This window comes from Carettochelys insculpta, chromosome 6 (assembly GCF_033958435.1).
Source record: "Carettochelys insculpta isolate YL-2023 chromosome 6, ASM3395843v1, whole genome shotgun sequence".
Taxonomy (NCBI): Eukaryota; Metazoa; Chordata; order Testudines; family Carettochelyidae; genus Carettochelys; species Carettochelys insculpta.
The window spans coordinates 97,554,289-97,565,998 of record NC_134142.1 but is presented as its reverse complement, the minus strand read 5'-3'; the positions used below and the strand labels follow the sequence as shown (position 1 = coordinate 97,565,998).

Genomic DNA, 11,710 nt, shown 5'->3' with positions numbered 1-11,710 from the left:
ACACTGCATGAGTTCTGCCTCAATACACAAATTAGCCTCATGAGTACGCAAATTAGCTGCACAGATACTCAAATGACTTGCCATTTTGCATTTTCGAGAGTGCTTAGTTGCCTCAAACTGTTGGCACTTGGGCTCAGTCTAGACACAGCCCTAGAGGGAAAGCATTTTACAAATGCTTTAATAACAAAATAGTTCCAAAAAGCTGAAAAACCTCCTGAAACTATCAAAGCTGATCCTCTCTGACAAACCTTTGGGCTGGTAATTGCTTCAGACACCTTTCAGCTATTCCACTGATCTTAGACTCACAAACCAAATTGTGGCACAGATACGCCTTTTAGGGGGACAATAACCTAAATTGAGACATTTAAATAGTTAAAGCAGCCTTAATGTTCTGCATTTGTGTACCAGCACATCATTATCTTCAGGGGAAAGGTGAAGAACTTTGTTTCAGCATAGAAACTGAATGGCACAGTGAGGTGGTGGCCACACACTGAAACCTCATGTCTGTTGAGCCCTCTATTGGGTCTTCAAAGAACCAAGAGTAATGGTGACAAACCATCTACCCAGCAGCACTGACATTGAAGCATCAGCTCAGGCAAAATTTTCCTGAGCACTTCACAAGGGGAAGGAAAAGACATTTTAAAAAGCGTGTGTACTTTTTTCTTTTTTAATGCTGAAAACTACCCTCTAAATCAGGGATGAGCAAACGTTTTACTTTGAGCCCCACTTTTTATCCCTGCAGTTAGCAGGGTCCCCTGCTCCCCCCGCCCCCCCCCCCCCCCCCCCGTCTAACATAATACAAATTGACAGATGTTTCAGTTGTGTTTGTATGGAAAGAAAAACCTTTTGCAACATGCAAGAAAATAAGTACGGAGCATGTAAAAACTTTATTAATTGGGATATAAATGTGAATCCACACACACAAAAACAGTAACAGATTTCAACATTTTTAATGAGCTGGCTGAGCCTGAGACCCAGCAAGCGAATGGGCTGCTCCCCACCCCTTAAGAAATTTCATGCCTCGCCACCCCCCACTTTGAGCATCCCGCTCTAAATTATGATTCATCTACCACTGAAGGACGTTCTCTAGAACAGAAAATGCTCTGCTTCACTAATAATTGAGGGATTTAAGCGATAAGCAGAGACTTGAAGCTGAAGCCAGTGCTTATCCTGCAAATCAGAAAAAAAAAACAAAAATCAGTGCCCACTAAGTTTCTTGATACAGGGCCTAATCCAAAAACCAGTAGTACCAGTCTAGACTCCTATTAACATTAATAGGTTTTGGATCATCTCTCTAGTCCACAAAGAATGTTTCTTACCGAGTAAAACAGGTTTGGCCGGCTTCTGAGTCCCTGGGTTATCAACGGTACATGATGAGACAGGGCTTCCATCTAGTGGCTTATTGCAGGATATCAGTTTTTCATCTGAGCAGCTCCATTGCCCTGCTTTATATAATATGAAATTCTGGTATAGTTTTATGAACGCTGTGGTGCTACTGATTGCACCAAATACCCAAATCACAGCACAATGAAAGGGCATGTTTTCCATGCAGCGCAAAGAACTAGTTGCTAAACTGCACATTCTGCTTTGAGCATACCAGTTTGCATTAATGGCAAAGTTATCCATCTGAGAATGGAAGCAATTAGACTTCCTCACTGAGTTAAAATACGGACTACCATTGCTTTCAGAAAAGTCTAGTATTACCAGTTTCACTAAACTACAATCCCTTATATAATAATGTACATAGATTTGCTGACCCTGGAATAAAGGTGGGTTTACATTGCTTACATTTAATAGAAACTTGGAATGTTTTTTTGAATATTTATTGTTTATATTTTTGCTGTTGATACAGGCAAAGAAATAGGAGCTGCCCTTTAAAAGTAAGGTAGGGTAAGGTCACTTGGAGTGGATCCTTGTGGGGCCTCTCAGCTGTTTGAAGTTGAGAAATCTGCATGCATTTTGGAGCTGGGGGTGGGCTACATCAACAGAGACAGCCATTACAAAGAGATAATCAAGTTAGCCTTTAAGAAACTAAAGTCTGCATATTGTACTATAACAGACATTTCATGTAAATAGCTGTGGAGAGCCAACTACATCCTGGTGTTTAATGCTCATGAGGCATGCTGGTGAAATTACCCATGCTTCTGGGCTAGGGGAAAGACAGTGGTTACGTGACTCTCATAAAACTAGCACTTTTGCAGTCAGCATTGCAAAGCAGATACATGCCAGATATGCTAAACTTTCACATGCCTCTTCATGCTTTGGACACCATTCCAGAGGACACACTTCCCTGATAATGATGCTCATTTAAAAAAAATGCATGAATTGCATTTGTGACTGAATTCCTGGAAGGAGAACTGTATGTTTCCTGATGTTTTACCCTCAGTCTGCCTTACATTCCATGCTACAACAGCCAGCACATGTTGTTCATTTGGAAGACTTTCACAACAGAATTCACAAAACTCAGAGAAGGTACCAATGTGAAATTTGTAAAGATAGCTGCAGCAATCAACACAAGATTTAAGCATCTGAAGTGCCTTCCAAAATCTGAAAGGGATGAGGTGTGGAATATGCCTCCAGAAGTTTTAAAAGTGCAGCACGCTGATGCGCAAACTGTACACCCAGAATTACTGAAAAGGAAAAATCACCCAGACGTTGGTGGCATCTGCCTCAGATGATGAAAATGAACATACATTGGTCCGCAGTTCTTTGGATCATCATTTAACAGAACCCATCATCAGCATGGCTGTATATCCTCTGGAATGGTGGTTGGATCAAAGAAGGAATATATGAATCTTTAGCATAGCTGTCAGGCAAATATCTTGTAACACCCCCTGCAACAGTGCCATATGAATTCCTGTTCTGACTTTCATATGGCATTATAAAGAAGAAGCAGGCAGTATTGCCTCCTGCAAATGTAAACAAACTTGTTTGTATGGGTGACTGGCTGCACAAGAAGTAGAACTGAGTGGACTTTAGTTTTACATTATTTTATTTTTGAATGAAGTTACTTTTGTACATAATTATACATTTGAAAGCTCAACTTTCATTATGAGATTGCACAGCAGTACTAGCATTAGGTGAAATGAGAAATATTACTTCTTTTGTTTTACAATACTTGACATAAAAACATAAAATGAGTTCTGCACACTTCATATTCTGTAGTGTTTGAAATAAATATTTGAAATGAAGAAACCATGCAAAAATATTTAAATACGTGATTTTTGACGAAACATGAATAATCATGTGATTAATCATAATTAATTTTTAGGTGGCTTGACATCCATAATTTTGAGAGCTAACAGACAGGTGTTAATCCATTTTAGGTGATTCTGTTTTTTTAACTTAAAATGTCATGAGTACAAAATCAATTGCTTTAGAGGCATATAGTACATCACCACCTCATATAACACCAAACTTTTGATTTTTTTTTAATGGGTTTACATTAGTTTGACAATCTATTTTCCAAAAGCCCATGGTGCATTAATTACACTACATTCCTTTAGGTCATTGCTAATCACGTCCCACATCATTTGCACCCTTATCTTGTTGAGGACTGATGTGAAGCTGATAAGCTAAAATAAAGTGGGTCATCCCATGTACCATTTTTTTAAAAAAATTGTCACGTTAACTTTCTTTCAGTCTTTGGGAAATTCCCCAGTCCTGAAAGTTGTTGAAAATAAATTGCCTCACATGAATTCCTCTCCTGTAATGGAAATGTTCCAGCTTAAAAAAATAAAAGAAATCAAGGATGAGTAAAATCTGTAGATACAAAACATTCTTTTGCTCATTAATTTACATTTTTGTGTGTAATATAGACCTGACAGGGCTGGTCTACACTTAAAATTTAGGTCAAAATAAATCCCGAGGGATATGAAAAAAGCTTTACACCTGAACACCACTGCTATGCTGAGCTAATGCATGGTATAGGCACAGCTAGGTCGACTGAAGCAAGATTTCTGTAGATCTAATGTCCATTGACTGGGGAGCTGACCTACCTACAGCAATGTTGAAAAAATCTCCCTTGCTGTAGTCTGCCTCACATAACTATGGCAGCATAGCTGTAGTAATGCTTCTTTAGCATCCAGCATGTTCACAGCATTATGTAATATGAAACTGGGCTGATACAGTGAAGCAAGAATTTTTTACCTATAAACAATCAAACAAGGACAGTGAACCTGCCTACGATGAATTCCGAAACACAGTACTGAAACGCCACGTATAGCTAAGCCCTTGTCATCGCTAACCTCAGCCATCAAGCTAACCTGCGCGACTTCAGCTACACAAATAGTAGGCTGATGGCACTTGAGCCCAGCAACTCTTCACAGGAGGTTACTGATCTGTTTGAAAAAATTAACTGCGGTACTCGGTACTTTCTTTTGAGTAAGAGTGTTTGATGTCATTTTCCTTGTTAAACATGGTTATCCCTGCAATTATGTACTTTTTTCCTGTAAGTGAAACTGTGTCAACATACACTAATGTTTTTGTCTGTTATGCTAGGATGCACACATGCAAAATATTGACCACTGACGTTCAAGACTGAGTTTTCAGCTGAAAAGGCAACAGAAATTATCTTACACCATCCTGAACATTATTTGAGTTGGGTAGAATGAACAACCTGTTATCACAAGTATTTAAAAAAAAAAAAAACCTAATACTTCACATACAGCTGTAACCCTTAACTGTAAGGACAAACCAGGGAATTATAGCACTTTAACTTGAGTACCTGGAAGACTAATGGAGTAAATAATTAAGCAATCAGTTTGCAAACACCTACACGATAATAAGGTGATAAGTAACTGTCAGCATGAATTTCTCAAGAACCTACCAATTTTCTTTGACAGAGTATGAAATAGGGGGCCATGGTGTATTTTGGCTTTAGAAAGGCTATTGAGTCCATATTGCATGACATTCTCATTAATGACTTAGAGAACTTCAACCAGGATGGAGCTACTACATGGTGGGTGCTTAGCTGGTTGGAAAAACTATTCGGTCTTTGTCCACGAAAGCTTATGCTCCAAAATATCTGTTAGTCTATAAGGTGCCACAGGACTTCTTGCTATCCCAGATAGTACGTATAGAGCACTAATCAGTGGTTCACTCGCGAGCTGGAAGGGTATATTGGTGTCCCACAGGGCTCAGCTCTGGGTCCAGTTCTGTTCAATATCTTCCTCAATGGTTTAAGGTAATGGGATAGAGAGTACGTTTATAAAGTTTGCAGATGACACCAAGCTTTGACAGACTTCAAGTAATTTGGAGGATAGGATTAAAATTCAAAATAATCTGTTTGGGCTGATCCCCACTCTGACACTCCAAGTGCAGAAGCCTGCAAGAAATCTTAAAAATACCTTCCTTCAATAGGTGCCTGCTTAACAACTTTCCAAGGTTACAATTTCCTGACCCTGGGAAGTAGCTGCCACCACCCATGTGAGAAAAACCTCTCTTTAAAACACAGCAAGGCACACATGGGATGTCTACCTGTGCAGTAACCCCAAACTCTTAACCCTCCCTTAGAAGAGATCCTGGAAACAAAAAAAAAAAATGAAGAAATTAAGCTGCAATCTGTGAGCTGAACTTTCAGTCTTAGGCAGGCATATACACAGACCCTTCTCTAGGCCACAGGACTCAAATCATTGCCTTTATGAAAAAAAGGTGATTGATTAAAAAAACAAAAGATAAAGTATACCAAGAAAGTACTAAAGCATAGCTGGTGCCTATGTGTTACAAAACAACTTAAATAATAGCCTAGAGAATTACTTCCCTGGGATTCAGGTTAGATGTTACAGTGCAAGGGTGGGGTGGGGGAGGAAATACATAAGCCAGCCTGAGAACTCCTGCACCAAACCCGAATAAAAAAATAGCCTGATCACGTCTAACTAAATATTTCCTTTCTGTTTATATATCTGTATGCCCAGGTTGTGTTGTGGCCTGAATATCTACTGGATTCATGAAGTGGGTTTAAGATCTTGAGCTCTCTGCTCTGACCAAACAAAACAAAAGACCCCCGCCTCAGATAACTTCTTCAGTTCAAAAGATCCCTCTTGCTTTCCATTGGCTCACCTGGCTGCTTTCCAACAGAGAACCTACTCACTCTGGCTATGTCTACACTAGCACACTATGTCGAAGTAGCCTATTTCAAAGTAAGAACATTGAAATAGGCTACTTCGATGCGTATCGTCTACACGTCCTTCAGGGCTGGTGCCGTCAATGTTCAACATCGAAGTGTGACGGGGAACATTGAAAGGAGCTGCCCTGGAAGGAAATGCGGAGCGTCCACACACACACACACAAGTGCTCCCTGTCGAAAGAAGGGGCCAGGAAAGCCCACGGAACAGGTCACCAGCAAGCCCCTTGTTTAAAGAGCCCCTCCCAGGCACACCCGGCCTGCACAGCATGAGGTCTGCAGAGCAGTAGCCACTGTCTCGCAGACCAAGTCACAGCAGATATGGACACCCAGCAGCAGCAGCAGCAGGAAGAGGAGGCCCTCCAGGTAGTTATCCAGGGGGCAAGCGCCCTGCTAGGTGCTGCCCAGGAGGCCGACCAGTGGTTCCTGCCAGAGAAGCCCTCCCCAGAGGCAGACGGGGACGCCCCTGCCCACTGGGCTCCGCTTTTCCTCCCCTGCTGGCTGCTCCCCTGCCTCTGGAGCTACCCCACCAGCTCTGAGTGGTGGGAGCAGTTCGTCACGTGGGAGTGGGATGATGACATGAGGCTGCGGAACTTGCGCATGCACGAGCAGACCTTTCTCGAGCTCTGCCAGTGGCTCACCCCAGCACTGAGGCACCATGACACCCTAATGCAGTGCACCCTCCCCATCAAGAGGAGGGTAGCAATAGCTGCCTGGAAGTTGGCCACTCCAGACAGCTATCACTCCATGAGACACCAGTTTGGAGTGGGAAAGGCCACGGGCGGGGCTGTCGTCATGGAGGTAAGGAGGCCCAGGCACGCACCCACAGGGGGCGGGGCTGGGTGTGGGGCTGGGGCGGGAGGGGTGTTGGGGAGGGAGGGGATGGGTGGGGGGGTACCCAGGGAGGTGCCTGGAGGGGGTGGGGGGCCTGGGGCACCCTGCACAGTCTCATGGGTGCCTGTGTTCCCTCCCCAGAGGCAGTCTGTGCGCTTAAGGCCATGCTGCTCCAGAGGGTCATCCGACTCGGGGACCTGGATGCAGCCGTCACTGGATTCGCCGCCATGGGGGCTCTCAAACTGCTTCAGGGCCCTGGATGGGACCCACATCCCCATCCACACCCCAGACCACAGCAGAGGAAGATACATAAACCACAGGGGCTACCACTCTGTGGGCCTGCAGGCCATGGTGGACAGTTGGAGCCGCTTCCAGAACGTGTACGTGGGCTGGCCCAGCTGCACACACAATGCCTGTGTTTTTAGGAACTCGGGCCTGTGCCGCTGGCTGGAGGCAGGGCTCTATATCCCCCAGAGGGCGATCCCTCTGGGGGACACCGCCGTGCCCCTCTGCCTCATGGCAGACGCGGCCTACCCCCTCCAGCCCTGGCTCATGTGCCCATACACTGGCCACCGCAACGCCAGCCAGGAGTGGTTCAACGCCCACCCGAACCACACCCGGCAGGTGGTGGAGAGGACATTCGGCCATCTGAAGGGCCGCTAGCAGTGCTTCCTTGCCCGACTGGATGGCAGCCTCCAAAATATCCCCCCAGGCTGTGGGAGCATGCTGCATGCTCCACAACATCATCGAGAGCAAGGGGGAGGTTTTCGTCCAGGAGTGGGCGGTCGACGCCGGCACAGGCTTCCCCCAGCCGGCTGCTGCACCCAGCCCCCAGGCCCATCATGAGTGGGGGTATGGGTCCGCAAAACCCTGCAGGTCCACTTCAATCAGGGAGACCCTGAGCATCTCCCTGGCCTTCCCCAGAAGACCCCTCCCCCACAGCCCACATGCCACCTCCCCAACAAGCACACGCCTCCAGCTTTTTTGAAAATAAAACCTTTTTTTCCTGAAAACTACTAACTTGTTTTGTGCACAGCAGAAACTGCAACCAATATACAAAAAGGGGGACAACTATATACATGGGCGACAACTATATACACGGGGGCCCGGCGGACAGCTCGGCTGTTGGCCCATCAGTCTGGGGTGGGCGTAGAGGGGTGCGACCCACCCCCCCAGCGGGTATGGCTCGCAACCCCGCCCCGCCATGTCTGCAGTCCCTGGCATGGCTGGCTAGGAGGACCAGCAAGTATGGCCGGGATGCCTCCACTGGCCAGTCTTCAGCCCCAGTGGGCTCTGTGGAGCTTGCAGGCAGCAAGGTGGGTGGGGCGGCAGGTGGGGCAGCAGGTGGCGAGGTGGGTGGGACAGCAGGCGGTGCAGCAGGGGGGCCCTTGGGTGGAGCGGCGGGGAGGGCAGCCCAGGGGACGGGGGCGGGAGCCAGGCGACATCCTCCCGGATCAACCTGGCTATGGCCTGGAACACCCCTATGAAGTCCTCCCACACCGCCCAGCACCGGGTGGACTCCTCCCTGTCGAAGCGGAGTCTCTCCTCCGCCTCCTCTGTCTGCCGCCAGAGAGCTACCAGGAGCTGGGGGTCCACAGGGGCCATCCCCAGGGTCCAGCGGTGGCAAGACCATCCCGCTGCCCTTGGGGGTGTCTCCGGGCACTGACGGTGGCTGACCTCTGGCAGGCTGTCAGGGACGACGGAGGGTGCCTTGCTGCCTGGGGCATGGGATACTGCAGCTGCAGAGAGAGAGGGGAAGGCTGTTAGTACAGTGCCCTGGCCCGTGGCCCGTTCCCGCCACCACCTCCTTTGGGTGCTGGGTCTCCGTCCCTGTCGGTGGGTGTGATGCCCCTGTTGGCTCTCCCCATAGCATTGTTCCCCTGCACCCGGGGTTAAGGCACAGTGCTGTCCGGGTACTGATGGCCATGCCACCGTCCTGGGACCATGCTGTGGCTGGGCGGTTGCAGGTTGGGGTCTGCTGGGGGTGTGTGAGGCTCCCAGTCATGTCTGGTGCCCCCGCCTCATCGCCCATGGGTGTATGTACTCTGTGGGGTATGTACGTGACCATCCATTGCCACAGTCGGGAGAAGCCCAGTGGGCGGATGCCCGGCTGGTGCTCCAGGAGGGGAGGTTGATGAGGACCCCCCCCACCCCCTCAACTGCTGGACCCCTCCTCTGCTGTCCTGAGGGGGGGGGTGCTCCTCGGTTGGGCCTCGGGGTGCAGGGCTGGCCTCCGGGCCGGACTCCAGCTCCGAGGCCTGCTGGTGCTCGTCGGCCATGGTGTCAAGGGTGGCCGGGGGCGGGGGGAGGAGGCGTCCCGGGGACCCAGGATGGCCCTGAGCTCCCTGTAATAGGGGCAAGCGGTGGGGGCAGCCCCAGACCGTCTGGCTGAGTTCCGGGCCCGGGCATACCCCTGCCGCAACTCCTTCACCTTACTCCGGACGTGAGCCGGAGTGTGGGCAGGGTGACCCCAGGTGGCCAGGCCCTTGGCCAGTTGGGCAAACACTTCTGCATTCTGCCGCTTTCTCCCCATCATGCGGAGCACCTCCTCTTCACCCCAGAGCCCCAGCAGGTCTTGGAGCTCGGCCTCCGACCACCAGGGGCCCCACCTCTTTTTGGTCCCCCCCCGCTTGGCTGCTGGGGGTGCCTGGGTCCTCTCAGGAGGGAAACCCTGAGAGCGTTCAGGGGGGGCTGGCTCGAGGTCATGGGTGGTGGGTAGATGGGTCGGGGCCTCTGGAAAGCGTGCAGGGCTAACACATGCGTGTGCTGCTGCCTGCACGCTCTCAGCTTCCTGCCACAGGAAATCCAGGTCTGTGGTGCTTTCAAGGCTGGACAGAGTGTCTCAATCCCTCAGCTGATGGCCGCCATGGAGGACCCCGCTATTTCGAAGTAGCAGGACGCGGATCATCTACACACACCCTACTTTGACGCTCAACGTCGAAGTAGGGCGCTATTTCCATCTTCAGATGGGAATAGCGATTTCGACATCTCGCCACCTAATGTCAATTTCAACGTCGAAATAGCACACGGCGTGTGTAGACGCGACGGGTGATAGTTCGACATTGTGCTGGCTACTTGGAAGTAGCCGGCTAGTGTAGACGCACCGTCTGGGATTAACCCTTTAGAGGCATTCATTCATGACATGAGCTGAAGAAAACAGGATGAAATTCAGTAAGGGCAAATGCAAAGTACTCCACTTTGGAAGAAACAATGAGCTGTACACATTACAAAAGGGCAAATAATTTCTGAAGAGGGAGTACTACAGAAAGATTTGGGATTATAGTGGGACATGAGATAAATATGAGTCAATGTAACACCACTGGGTGGGTAGGGAGGAAGCAAATGTCATTCTGTTATGTATTGAAACATAAGAAGCGATTCTTCTGCATTGGTTAGGCTTCAACTGCATGCCACATTTCAAAAAAGAAGTGGATAAATTGGAAAAAATCCAGAGAAGAGCAACAAAAATGATTAAAGGTTTAGAAAACACAACCTATGAGAGGAGAGTGAAAAAAATTGTATTAGATTAGTCTGGAGAAGGGATGAATAAGGGGAAACATGATAACAGTTTCCAAGTACATAAAAACCTCTTACAAGGAAGAGAAGAAAAAATTATTCACCTTCATTTCTGAATAGCAAACCATAGCCAATGGGAGTAGCAAGCAGCCATCCCTATGGAGGCTCAGATAAATAAAGCATCTGGTGGTCCACCAGGGCCTAACCATGGTAACAACTGTATCTAGCCCACAGGCTGCTTATTGCCCATTCCTATTGTGGAATTTTCATACCTGGAGATTTTTAGCCAAACACTTGCCAGACATGTTCTAGATCAGGGTGGCCAAACCAGGGTTTGTGAGACATATGCAGCTCTTTTACAGTTCAAATGCGGCCTGTGGAGCCTTCTAGCCCCCAGTCTCCATTCTCCTTGTAACACAGGATGTGCGGGAGGGAGTTCAGGGCTTCTTCCCTGGAGCAGGAGTGGGGCTAGGGATTTCTGCCTGGAAAAGATGGAGGTTTAAGGGCTTCAGCCCTGAGCACCTCCACCCTGCCCCAAAGCAGAAACCCAGCTCTCAAACTTCTGACGAGTATCGTATGCAGCTCAGAGTAAGTTAGGCCATTTATGAACAAGATAATACTTAGCCCTGCCACGAAGGCAGAGACCTGGACTCCATGACCACTCAAGGGCTCTTTTAATCTTACATTTCTATGAAATATGAAAGCTCATGGAGAAATTAGATTGAGCAATTGCGACATCCTGTGAAAAAGTGATCTCCCTGTATAATTGTAACAAGAAGCCATTCAATAACAGTCAAGTAATCATTTGGACTGGTGGGGTAAACAGCTACTGGTGACAAAGCGAAGAAAAAAGCAGTCTTCTCTTACCAAATTGTATCATATCATATATCTCATAGAACCGGAAGGGTGTTGTATGTCTTGTTCATAATGTTACTCTGTATATATTTATTAATGAAGAGAGTGGCAATAATTCATTTGCTCCAAAAACTCCACTGCTGTTCACTAGAGCTGTGCAACATTTGACAGCTTTATAGAGTTTTGTTTATTCTCCTTTAGCTTAAAAAATCCATTAATAATTCTATTTATTTAATAGGATAATTTTCTGCTATATTTTACCATTTAGTGCACTGGACACACCAAATTTTAATCATTCTCTACAAAAAAACCAAGTGTACCAAAGGGCCACCATCTTCATACCCGGGCTGCAGACAGTGACTGAAGAGTGAAAGCAATGTT

The 11,710-nt window shown here is 47.5% G+C and overlaps 1 long non-coding RNA gene across 2 annotated transcripts in view; it reads right to left on the bottom strand.

Annotated features, from left to right (window-relative positions):
- Window positions 1–1,035: 1,035 nt before the first annotated feature.
- The window catches only part of LOC142015469 (uncharacterized), a 37,819-nt gene continuing 27,144 nt past the window's right edge, over window positions 1,036–11,710 (bottom strand). For both annotated transcript variants that reach the window (XR_012646157.1, XR_012646158.1), the window contains 2 exons: window positions 1,320–1,445; window positions 1,036–1,170 (listed from right to left, as the gene is read on the bottom strand). This is a non-coding gene — a long non-coding RNA (uncharacterized LOC142015469). The remainder of the gene's footprint in view (window positions 1,171–1,319; window positions 1,446–11,710) is intronic.